Source organism: Grampus griseus (assembly GCF_964374135.1).
Source record: "Grampus griseus genome assembly, chromosome: 20".
Taxonomy (NCBI): Eukaryota; Metazoa; Chordata; class Mammalia; order Artiodactyla; family Delphinidae; genus Grampus; species Grampus griseus.
In genome coordinates, this window is record NC_139014.1 from 28,885,320 (window position 1) to 28,898,599 (window position 13,280).

General features: G+C 36.4%; 1 protein-coding gene and 1 pseudogene across 4 annotated transcripts in view; one reads left to right on the forward strand and one right to left on the reverse strand.

The window, feature by feature from the left end:
• The window catches only part of VMP1 (vacuole membrane protein 1), a 130,025-nt gene that overhangs the window by 44,194 nt on the left and 72,551 nt on the right, over positions 1 to 13,280 (reverse strand). The window lies entirely within an intron of this gene.
• Positions 4,629 to 5,352, forward strand: LOC309838739 (small ribosomal subunit protein eS1-like; annotated as a pseudogene). The gene has a single exon. The product of its transcript is annotated as a small ribosomal subunit protein eS1-like (transcript).

Here is a 13,280-nt window from a genome sequence, read left to right on the forward strand (position 1 = left end):
AAATTAAAATTATAAAGTGCCAAAATCATGGCAATATATTTAAAGATCATGTAAACTTGAGAGAGAAAAAGGAAACGTGGAAGGTAAGTTTCAAAGTGGATAACAGTAAGATAACACATTTAGGGAAAAATTATTTAAATGTAAAATGATGGGGAATTCCCTGGCAGTCCAGTGATTAGGACACTGCTTTCACTGCTGAGAACCTGGGTTCGATTCCTGGTCAGGGAGCTAAGATCCTGCAAGCCATGCAACGTGGCTAAAAAAAAAAAAATATATATATATATATATAGATAGATATAGATAGATAGATAGATAAAGTGATGGGTTATAAAAGTTTCCAGTTATGAACAAAGGAAAGGGAACTGGGAGTGGTCTCCCAAGTAAACAGTTTATTGAAGTAAACATGAAGTAAACAATTTATTAAAAACATCAGCAAAATGCATTGCCAAAGAGGACTGTGGTTGTAGAAATCTGAAAAAACACAAGTACAGTAGTGTAGTTGTCCCTGAAAAATCATATGCAGTTCTGACAACTTCATGTCAGAAAAAAATGTAAAAGGATTAGATAAAGATCCATGGGGGGAGCACGAATTAAAATGATCAAAGAGTTTGGGGTTATTAGATATAAAAAGTAAATGATTATTTTTTTAGAAAGGCTGAAAAGGTAACTGATTAAAATCTATAAAGTTATGGAAAGAGGAAAGGAAAAGTGTTTAAAAAAATCTTACAATACTAGAATGAGGGTAGCGCCCTTTATAACGTGAAAGAGGCAAATTTAAAACAAACAAATGGAAGCATGGCTTTAAATAACAGCCTATGAACTTACTGAAGTCTTTACCTCAAGAAGTAGTAAAAATAAATTTTTACAAGTTTTGATAAATTAATGGATGCAGACCCTTATCAGGGAAAGTGCATAAGGAAGTCTAGACTACATGCCTACTTTTGAGGGGAGCACTGTATTAATTACCATGCCTATTTCCTGGTGTCTCTACATAGCCCTTTAGTTTAAAAGCACGCTAGTCATGTTTATTACATGGTGAGGCCCAAGACAGGAAAATGGGAAGAACACTCTACCAAGAGAAATTTTCTTAAATACTCAGCAAGAAAGAACTGCCTATCTGTTACGACAAACCAAGAACCTTGACGAATTAGAAACAAAAACACCTTTTGTAATAGGAAATGAGCATAATAGTTATTCTGCTGTCAATGTCTTGCACTAACTCTGATCTCAGGCCAGGATCCCTAGGAGCATTCAGCAGTTACAACAGAGGGTGGATGTGTATTTAGTGTGTTACTGATTTGCAAACTCGAGCAAAAGCATAGCATACATACAGTCTGTTGGTCTAAGTTTCAATGAAAGGGGCCTTTCTAAAGGCATTTTACAAAAGGTGTTTGAAACACAAACCTGAGTAAAATCTTTAAATTAGTTTAACAAAGGTAACCTAATGCCTGTCTAATGCTTATCCCCTCCACCCCATAGCTGTAAACAGGTGTGCAAATGAGAAGAACGAAGCAGACATAAAACAAAACTATATTTTTCTCCAATGTCTAAAGCAAACTAACAAGAAAAATCTTAAACATTTATTACTTATTGCGCTTTGTACATGACTGTATTAACCTCTTATTTTCATTTTTAAATCATCTAATTTCAATTAGAATGCTTCTTCATCAAAACTAGTGTTTCTCTTCTATTTTAATTTGATCACTGAGAGCTCGTGAACATTGTTAGAATATAAACAATTTTAAACTTCCATTATTCTGTAGTATTCTTTCCTGTGAGGAATAATTAGCTCAAAATTTTCTACCATGTTCTTTTCCCTAAATTTATTTTGTTACAAAAAAGGTAAGCAGAATAAAAATGATTTTTAGGAGGTTAAGTTTAAATGTAATCTTTAAATTTATTTTTAAAATAAAAGTCTGGCCAAGATGACATGGTTAAATACAGAAACGAACGTGTAAAAATAAACGGGTTCAGGAGTGCACGATGAGCAGACAAGTTTCCCAGTGGCCACTTATTTGGCAGTTTGAATCAAATTGCGACTCTCTTTCCTGTTAATACTACTATAAGAATGGGTTAAAGAAAATGAGAAGAGTCAGAAAACGAAGAAAGATTAAAAGTCTGGGAGTGGAGGGGCAAGAGAAGAATTCAAAATAAAGTGAAATCTTCCTGAGAAAGCAAATAAAATGAGGTATTAAGAATTCCATCATAATTCATGCTAAGTGTGCTTAGAAACTACAACTACAGAACTATTTTAAGTGCTACCTTTTCTTGTTGAACCAAATGCAAGTAAGTGACCTTTGTGTACAAAAAGCTAACTGTGCTAGTAGTCGCAATATCTTGCAACAGAATCCTTCAAAAGAGACACTTAAAATTGCTTAATCTCGATGGTACTTTGTGGTAAAATTATGAGCCAGCTCTGAAAGAAGATCTAGCAGGCCTGCCTTTTCAAAAACTTAACGTTGTTGGGTGTGGTTGGGTGATTCTGAAAAGAGAAACTACAATAAGCCTTGGTAGCTTTGACACAGCCTTTAAGTGATAAATAAATGTGTTTAACATGTGTCTCTAATGTTCATTATGGTAAAGTTGATCAGTTTAACCCTTTGCAAACAAGCAAGAGATCTTGAGAACAGGAAGCTTTTCTGTGGAACTCCTGACGCAACACAAACCATAGCAGTTACTGCAAAGCTTAATGCAAACCCTCTAGAGTCCACGTTGACAAATTCTTTAACAAGCCCTGTGGTTACAGGGAAGCTGGTTTCACTCTGACTCACTCCTACTCAAACAGTTTACTGGAAATGAAGGGGAGGGGGAATTTTCAGAGAAGTCATGTGATGGCCAGACAAACCACAGCCAGTAAAGGTTCAACAGAGTCAAAAACAGGTCCCAGCAACAACCAGCACCCAGAGTGTTCAACTGGCACTAAATTATATGAAAATGAGTCCTGTTGGGTTTCTGATCATCCACACCATGAACTCTTTCATAAATCTCTGTATATAAAAGAACAGATACTTCACAGGAGGAACAACCAGCAGGCACTGACATGGTGTGTGCAACTACAAACACTTCATAGGAAAATGTGCTTAACAAAAAATAGCATCAAAGGAAGGTTAAAGCACTTCAGCGAATGTATAAATAATCATTATTAAATGCTTTCCCATTGTCTTTAAACTCAAATGATCAAACATATATTCTATCATTATCAAAAGAATGCCAACCCCCCCCCCCAAAAACCCCTTTAATTATCACCTTGTACTTCGGGGGATGTTCACTGGGTAATCTATTCTGCATACAAAGAAAATGCACTAGCCATAAGAATGAGAACTACACTGTATTCAATATCTTGTAATGACCTACAATGGAACAGAATCTGAAAAAGAATATATATATACACATATAACTGAATCACTTTGCTGTACACCTGAAACACTGTAAATCAACTATATTTCAATTAAAAAAAGATATTACTCAGTATTCTAAAAAAAAAACTATATTACAACTGATGAACTCTTTTTGGTTCATCACTTATGTGTTTTCACTAATAAAATAATGTAAATAACTTGAAATTTCTGAATAGGAAATGGATCCTATTAAACCCCCCCAAAAAGGTATTTTCAGCCTTAAATATATTTAATACAAGCTAGTAAAAGATATTAGTATTTAAACTTAACTTGGGGACTTAGTTTCAATAAATCAGACTAAGTGTAAGTAGCAAGTATTAATTAATTTAAATACTGCTGTCCTAAACAGAAGCTAAGAAACGTTCCCTTAAAATAAAATTAAATCCAGAAATTATAAAACAGCCTTTGAGGAACTAGTTAATCTAAGGTGGTGTACAGACTCATGAATTATACCCAACAGAAAGAAAAGCTAACCACTATAAATATGGAGGAAAAGACTGTATTATTTTAAAAGATAAGTTCTAAGAAATTTAAATTTCTTATTTCTAACTTAATTCTCAATTTTCTATAGTGATAATAACTTTCACAGTCAGCAACCTAATATTTTATGAAAAAGAATCCAACCAGCTAGGTCACTTGGACAGATGTCGTTTAGGAAAGCAAACTTATTCAAACCATATTCTTCTAAGTAAGTATGTACAACATTCCTACCCTATTGTGTAAGTTTTAAACACAAAAATACAACCACCCATGCTCCCGTTCCCCATTACTTCAATAACAGTGGCTGCCCTAATCTTTTAGGGTACATCAAGCAAATAAGTTACTTTATTTTTTCAAACTCTTTTATTCCTCATGTCTTTAATTTACCTTTTTCTTTGGTTATACAGCTTATAGAATAAACAAGTCACCACAATAACCTTTATTTTTTTCTAAAGTATAGAACTTTACAAGCACTATTTTACTTAATGTGAATTCAAAATTATAAGTCATTTAACTTAATGATGTCTACTATATTATCTTCAACCCTTGCTCTCAGATGATTTATTTTTGAATGAAAGATTCTGTAAATTCTGTAGTGCTTTACAATCAGATGATTATTAAACTCAAAGATGCAAAACAGTTCAACCTTTTTTATGTAAGATGATTTCTGTGTTCACCGTATTTTATATTTTCTTTTGCAGTGGAGTAAGACTGAATATTCCCTTTTGGCTGAGCAGCAACACAGCAGTCTGCAAGAATAAGCACCTTACAAAAGGCAGCAAAAAGGGAGCCTAGGGGAAAGTGGTTGATCCATTTTCTAAGAAAGATCGGTATGATGTGAAAGCACCAGGTATGTTCAATATAAAAATACAGGAAAAACTGGTCACAAAAACTCAAGGAATCAAAATCACATTGGATGGCCTCAAGGGTCATGTTTTGAAGTGAGCTTTGCTGATCTGCAGAATGATGAAGTTGCATTTAGAAAATTCAAGCTAATTACTGAGGATGTTCAGGGCAAAAACTGTCTAATCTCCGTGGCATGGATCTTGCTTATGACAAAATGTGTTCCACGGTCAAAAAATGGCAGCCCATGACTGAAGCTCATGTTGATGTCAAGTCTACTGATGATTATTAACTTCGTCTATCCAGTGCTGTTTTTACTAAAAAATGCAACAATCAGATTCAGAAAACCTCATTGTTAGCACCAACAGGTCTGCCAAAACCAGAAGATGACTTGAAGGAAATTGTCAAAAAACTGATTCTAGACAGCATTGGAAAAGACATGGAAAAGGCTTGCCAACCTATTTATCTGCTCTATGATGTCTCTGTTAGAAAAGTAAACCCCAAGTTTGAAATGGGAAAACTCATGTTTCATGATGAAGGCAGTAGTTCTGGAAAAGCTACTGGGGATGAGACAGGTGCTAAACTTGAACAAGCTGATGGATATGAGCCACCAGTCCAAAAAACTGTTTAAAATTCAGACTTGTGAGGGTGACAAATAAAAAATCTTATTTGTGATGTTAATAAAAAAGACTGAATATTAAGTGAACATGTTTCATGTAATGGTACATTTTCTCTCTTAACTGATATTTCTTAGTTCATTCAAAGTATCTACTGCATGAGTAGTATGTGCAAGACCATGCAGGCGCAGCCAAAAATACAAATATTTTTGTGGCCTCCTCTCAAGGAGCTTACAAACTCCTGGGTAAGAAGAGAAAAGCCCACAGACAGTTCTAAAAGAAGGTAGAAAGTGATAAGTGACACAGGAAAGATACAGCAAGAGACAATTTCCAGGGACTGGGAAGATTTTTGAGCAGCAAAGTTCCATGACCAGAGGTATTTTTCAGAAAATTGTTTTTTGTTGCTTTCTGTGGAAATAGATTGGAGGAAAAAAGGCTAGTAAAGAGGAGACCTATCAGGAAGTCACTATAAATGTTCAGTGGAGAAGTGATAAAGGCATGAACCAGCAGTGGGAAGGGAAAAGAGAGGATGAATTTGAAGATACCGTGGAGGTAGAATCAACAGGCCTGAAGAATGACTGGATATGCGAAGTGAGGAGGGAGTCAGATGATTCAAATTTTGACTCCAAGTGATTATGAGGACAGTGATATCATTAACAGAAATCAGGAACAAAGAAGAAAAAGATCATAAGGGGAATAATTAAACCTTGCATGAAACAGTCCACAAAGCACATAACAGCTCTCTAGATGTAACTCTTATAAATGATGCTAGAATTGTTCAAGGTCATAGGAAGCTACATTCATTCATGTCTACCTCCCACAGACATCTAGTAAAAACATGATAGAAAGCCAAGAGCAAAAGGAAGTCAGCTTAGTGGAAAAATACTGCCCAATCTCAATACTGTAGTCACAAAAATAAAGTAGGTACCATAAAGAATCATAATTCAAATAAATGCATTAATAATCTTATTTTCTCTCCCAAATACCTACAGAACAAAATCCAACCATCAGTCAAAACTGGAATTTAAGTAAATACTTAGCTTTAAAATTGTTACCTAGAAACAGTTTCCTAGTAAAAGCATATACACCCTTTAACCTAGTTGGAGAGCACACGGTAAAGCAACGAGAGCCAAGGTTTTTTTCACTCTTCCTGCTGATAAACTTATTCTACCAAAGGCCTTTACCTTCAAGAATAAAAAACACATTTCCCACCCCATTTCATTTTACTTAATTTGCTATTTTAGCTACAGCTGATCCAACTTTTTTATTGCTCTTGTCAAACTGGGGGTTTTACAAAATACATGCACCTATGAGGAAATTCCAGCACCAACGTCACATAAACTTTTGGATCTTTATGAAACTGATTACTATAAAAACTTTAAAATCACAACCACAATCAATAAGCTATAACTAAAAAGATGTCAGGAAACTTATAGATTACCAAATAAAAACCTAGTATCTTTTTATATACCATTAATAACTATTTACAAAAATATAATATCCACCTTATAACAATAAAACCTAAGAAAGGGGCTTCCCTGGTGGCACAGTGGTTGAGAGTCCGCCTGCCGATGCAGGGGACGTGGGTTTGTGCCCCGGTCCGGGAGGATCCCACATGCCGTGGAGAGGCTGGGCCCGTGAGCCATGGCCGCTGAGCCTGCGCGTCCGGAGCCTGTGCTCCGCAACGGGAGAGGCCACAACAGTGAGAGGCCCGCGTCCCGCAAAAAAAAAAAAAAAAAAAAAACCTAAGAGAAAACTAACATGTTAAAATCACTGGAAAAATAGTGTTAGAACAATACACAAATAGGTAATGACCTGAAAAAGAGAAACTTAGATTCCTACATTATATGATTGGTAAAAATATTTTAACAGACAAAAGATTTAAAGGTAAAAGAATAAAACCATAAAAATACTAAAAGGAAATGCAGCAGAATATCTACTACATAATCATAAGGGTTCAGGAAGATAATTTTAGGCACGACTCCAAAAGGAAACATCTAAGATATTGGAATAAAGACAAAAATGTGAACTTCTTTATCCAAAAAGCAAAACATAGTAAAACACACAGTGAACAATATGGAAAAATTACTGGCAGTACATGACAAAAGGAATCCCCTTAAAAATGTCAATCAATAAGAAAATGAAAAATACACTAAATATAAAAAAATGGGTAAACGAACCAATTAGACGAAAGGGTTTTTTTCTGTGGTTTCAACATTTTATACAATAAACATACTTTGTAGTCACAAAATTACTAAAAAAACCAAAGATGTGGAAAATATTTGATGACTGAAAAATGTTCACAGTATGCTTTTATATTCAAAACAAGTCATAAAACAATAAACTGAATATGATTCACTCAAAAATATTTACAGAGAAAAAGAATGAAGGGATTTTTTTTTAAGTATACAAATACCAATTTTCTACAATGAGCTGTACGTAATCACTTTGTAATAAGAACACAATTCAAAAAATCAGTATCAAATGTCTATGATATATATGTGAAAAAGGAATCTAAGACTAATATATATGGTATGATTTTAGCTTTTATTAAAAAAAAGTGTTCCATACACAGAAAACAGTCTAGAATATGGTGGTTATTATCCTACTTTGGGGAGTAGGTGCGTGTGCGCTTTCACTTTTTACTTTAATACTTCTGGAATGTTTCAATTTATAAGCACTAACATAATTTGAAAATATGGAAACCTGGAAAAAGTAACAGAAGCAAAGAGCCTAAGACAAATTTGTTACTAAAAACAAAAAATGTGGGCTTCCCGGGTGGCGCAGTGGTTGAGAGTCCGCCTGCCAATGCAGGGGACACGGGTTCGTGCCCCGGTCCGGGAGGATCCCGCATGCCGTGGAGCGGCTGGGCCCGTGAGCCATGGCTGCTGAGCCTGCGCGTCCGGAGCCTGTGCTCCGCAACGGGAGAGGCCACAACAGTGAGAGGCCTGTGTACCGCAAAAAAAAAAAAAAAAAATGTTTGCAATATCACTGATCTAGACATAAAATGACAAAACTGTTGTAAATTTATTTGCATAGTGAAAATGAAAAACAAACACAAGGATGCATCACAAAAGTGTATCAGGACAGCTGAGGAGGGACTTCCCTGGTGGTCCAGTGGTTAAGAATCCGCCCCTTCCAGTGCAGGAGACGCAGGTTTGATCCCTGGTTGGGGAATTAAGATCCCACATGCCATGGGGCAACTGAGCCCGTCTGCCATAACTATGGAGCCCACACGCCACAACTAGAGAGAAGCCCGCTCACTGCAATGAAAGATCCTGTGTGCTGCAACTAAGACCCAACTCAGCCAAATTAAAAACAAACAAACAAAAAAAACCGAAAAAAAAGTAGGTGAGGTATCTTACTTGGATATAGTAATATTCTACACAGTGTTAAGCAAGAACAGACAAAAACGAAAACCTTATATTTGACAAACTTATTTTGCAAAACTCTTTGACTAATGAATTAAAACATTAGTACTCTCTCAGCTAACTTAAAATGTGGAAAACTGGCAACAGCCCCCTCCCCAACCTGCAAAATAAATAAACAAAAGTTAAAAACCTCATAACCCCTTGTCTACACCTGGGAAAAAGTATGTAGGGATAAATAAACCTACGTATATTGAAATCTATAATAAGCCACAAAACTGATGGATACTGGTGAAAAAAAGCATGAAAGGCAATAAAGAAAGAAAAGAAAAATCAATTCAAATGTAACAGAAAGAAAAAAAATTTTTTAAATCAGTTCTTCATTTTTTGTTGCATTAACCTGGATGAAAATGTTGCTATGCTGGCTTACAGTAAGCAAAGCACTAATCTCAAAGTCAGAAAACTGCGTTGGGTGTTGGCTCTGAGATTCACCAGCTGTGTGTTCCTGAATGTTTTTCCTATTCAAATCAGGCAAAATATCTTCTACTTCATTGTGTTTGTACCAAGGCACTTCATATAAGTGCCTTACACACAGATTTTTATTGACCTTAGAAAATTAATAGGGAAGATGACAAAATTGTCAGGAATAAGTTACTCTTTTATTATATTGTTTTCTAGTTTATATAAATAATTGACAGTACATACAATTGTAATTTGGGGTAAAAATTTTAAATAAAATGTTCATAAAGAGTATATAATTTCTGACTAAAGAACATGAAACAGAAGTGTACGTTCTGCTTACTTGATTTTTTAATATAAGCAAATATGAAATTAGGGAATAAGAAATATAAAGTTTATCCTAAAACAGGGATGGTAATTATTGGCTTTATAGGATGAAAACAGTCAAACCTCATGACCATCAGAAGTATTGTGGGGACCTCCTTGGTGGCACAGTGGTTAAGAATCCGCCTGCCAATGCAGGGGACACAAGTTCAATCCCTGGTCCGGGAAGATCCCATATGCCATGGAGCAACTAAGCCTGTGTGCCACAACTACTGAGCCCACGTGCCACAACTACTGAAGCCCACATGCTCTAGGGCCCACGTGCCACAGCTACTGAGGCCGCGTGCTGCAACTACTGAAGCCTGTGCACCTAGAGCTCATGCTCCACAGCAAGAGAAGCCACCACGAGAAGCCCACGCACTGCAACGAAGAGTAGCCCCTGCTCGCTGCAACTAGAGAAAGCCCGCACGCAGCAACGAAGACCCAACGCAGCCAAAAAAAAAAAAAAAAAAAAAAAAAATGGCCATAAGGGATGAAGGAAAAAGATTATTACCCTAATGGTAGATAAAGATTTAGAGTCTTCAAGATGTAAAAGTCTTTGAGAGCTCAAATTACACGTATAAGATGAAGAGTGATTTACTTCTTCATCAAATTCTAGGAGACCTGAATTTTTGGAAGTTGAGCTTTTAGATGGTAACAAATTTACAGAATGTATTATTTATAATCCAAGAATAAAAAAATTGTGAAGAATGAAATGAGTCATCCAGCTAATGTTCTACTCAACGCAGGGAGTCGCTATGCATGGATCCATGAAAGGTATCACATAGAGGGAGATAAGGAACTCATTCTTTTTTGAAATAGCAATTCCATTTGTACACAATTTTTTTTTAATATTGAGCCAACGTGAGCCTCAGAAAACTTTCACTGGCTAATTCTAAGACAAAGTTTACCTCTATAGTTTCTCAGCATGAGTATAACTCACGAGTATAACAACTTCTGAATATCTGACAAGCTCATCAATTCCCCCTTTCAAGGAAACATGTCTAAATTCTTTTCAACAGTTTCTCACATTATATGATTTCAAGATCAATTACCATCCCATTCCCCCTCCTAGAGAAATTCTAGTTTGTATAGTAAGTGTTCTATTTCAAGATGACCAAATAAGATCGTTGCCCCTGTGATAGGTTAAAGATGGTTACAAATTCTTTACTTACTCCTCTCACTGAGAGGTGGGTCTAATTCCCCTCTCTGAATCTGGGCTGGCTTTAGTGACCTACTTCACTAAACACAGTGTGGCAAAGTGACTGGGATTTCTGAGGTTAGGTTACAAGAAGCCTTGCATCTTCCAGCAAGGTTTTTTCAGAACACTTGTTAGAACTCAGGTGCCATGATATGAGGAAACCCAAGAAGCCTCATGAAGAGTAACCTGAGGTCCCAAACCAACAGTCCAACTGAACTCCAAACCAACAGACAGAATCAACTTGTCAGTTATATAAGCAAACCATCTTGGAGGTAGATACTCCGATTTACAGTCAAGCCATTTTGCCGAAATTGCACAGCTGTGAGCAATATAAACTATGCTTGTTTCAAAGCACTAAATACTGGGGGGGGGGTTATTACTCAGCAATAGATAACTGGAACACCCTTTATCTTAATAATAATTCCAAATAGAAACACTGAACTCTGTCTTTGATGAAACTAGTGTTAATAAATGAAGACGGGCAGATGGGAAGAAAAGATTATACCAGAGAGGCTGCAGTGGAAGATATAGAAGAGAAGCAAAGTGATTTGCACTACAGAACTCCACAAAGGATCATCAGCAGAACTGCAGAAGAAACTGGGGTAGGGCTGAAAACAAGGAGACTATATACAAAGTACTTAGCACAGCCAGACAGCTTCCTCCCCTAGTTCCGAAAAAGACATCAAGTATAGTCTCTAGAAAGTATACCAAAGGTTCTGGACTCAGGATATCTTTGCGCAGGCATCCACGGTCTTACCACAAAGTAGGTTAAGTGAAAGTCTACTCAGTAAATGAAGATCTCTAACTCGCCTTCTACAGCTTAGCTTTAGAATGTCAGCAGCAAGATTTATATTCCCAAGGCAAGGAACTGGAAGATCCAACACTAAAGAAACTGAACTACCCCAAAGGAAAGATGCACAAAAACTGATATACAGAGTTTCCAATAAACCGGGTGGCCTGCCACTCCTATACCTTGCCTCCACACACATAGCTTCCATTTGGGTTTTATGTGCCTTATTCTTACATATAAATAGAAAAACAAGGATCACCAGACTTTGAGGAAAGCTTCCAACAGGAAACAGAACAGACAAAGGTGAAAAAAAAAAGAAATGCCTGGAGTATTGAAAACTTGAAGAAACGAAGTACCTTCAAAAAGATAGGATAAGCCATTTTTGGGGAAGTATAATACAAATTGCTTTTTGAAAATAAATATATGACAGTGGAAAAACATTTTAATATTAGATTATAGAAGGTAAAGTTGAGGAAATTGCATACAAAGTAAAATGAGATAAATATTAGGAGGAAAATTATTTAAAAAATTAAAATGATGGGTGTTGGAGCCCCAATATCAAAATAATGGTAATTCCAGAAAGCAAGAGTAGAGACCAAAGAGGGTAAACTGACACAGAAAAAATACAAGAATGGGGCTTCCCTGGTGGAGCAGTGGTTGAGAATCCACCTGCCAATGCATGGGACACGGGTTCGATCCCTGGTCCGGGAAGATCCCACATGTCACAGAGCAACTAAGCCCGTGCACCACAACTACTGAACCTGTGCTCTAGAGCCTGCGAGCCACAACTACTGAGGCTGTGTGCTGCAACTACTGAAGCCCGCGCACCTAGAGCCCACGCTCTGCAACAAGAGAAGCCACCGCAATGAGAAACCAGTGCACTGCAACGAAGAGTAGTCCCTGTTCACCGCAACTGGAGAAAGCCCGTGTGCAGCAACGAAGACCCAAGGCAGCCAAAAATAAATAAATTTATTAAAAAAAAAAAAAAGAATGTTTCCCAAAACTAGTGGACTCTAGGTTCACAAGTTTCCTGAGTGCCTAGCAGAATAAATATTAAAAAGGACCCATACCTCAGATAATGAATCTACACGCTTCTACAGAAAAAACCAAAACAACCAAAAAGATTACCTATAAAGAGGGCTCAGCATGGCATTAGGTATATCACTATCAACACCAGAAGCCTGAAGATGATTGAGAAATGCCTTCCAAATTTTAAATTAAAAAATGATTTCAACTTAGAATCCTATATTCATCTAACTGATTAAGTGTGAATGAAGAATACAGCATTTTAAGAATTTTCCTTCTACTTATCCTTTCTCAGAAAGGTACCGCAGAATATGTTCAACTAAAATTAGGGAGTAAATCAAGAAAGAGCAAGATAAGGGATCCAAATCAAGAGAGAAGCAATGGCGCAGAGGGCCAAGAAAACACCACATACAGACTAGAGCGGGAGCATGGGGGAATCCAGAGTGATGACTCGAAGAAGAAAAACAGAAATGATATTAATTTAAGTGCGTTACCAAGTGGAAAGTGATCTTGAGAAGTGTTTCACAGAGCTGGTAGAAAGAAGAGATTGAGGAAACTATGCAAATAAAAAAATATTAATTCCAAAACAAAAAAACTTTAAGGAAAATAATCACAATACATTAGTTGGCTTAATAGAGAACAGTAGTTATACCTGTTTGGTATCCAACCACAGCATGAAAATTTAAAGCTGCACACCATCTCAGACTGATTCTACTTCAACTTGCTGATTTTATA